Source organism: Cyprinodon tularosa, unplaced genomic scaffold (genome assembly GCF_016077235.1).
Source record: "Cyprinodon tularosa strain WSP-4 unplaced genomic scaffold, ASM1607723v1 ctg38, whole genome shotgun sequence".
NCBI lineage: Eukaryota > Metazoa > Chordata > Actinopteri > Cyprinodontiformes > Cyprinodontidae > Cyprinodon > Cyprinodon tularosa.
Window position 1 is genome coordinate 3,122,834 of NW_024039096.1, and position 222 is coordinate 3,123,055.

A 222-nucleotide genomic window follows, 5' to 3' on the forward strand; every position below is an offset into this window, starting at 1 on the left:
ATTGGCTGCTCCTTAAAAAGCGAGCGGCTCCTGCAGCTCCTGTCACTGATGAGAGGAGGCTGCTGCGCCACCGAGGAGCGAAGGGCGCAACTCCACAGCTCAACCCGCAATTATGATCCTGCTTCTGTCCATCACTTTCAAACAAAGCTTTATGCTTTTTTTATTTTTGATTTGTTTCTAAATTTTATTATTTTTTTATTTTTTTTTGGGGGGGGGGGGGGG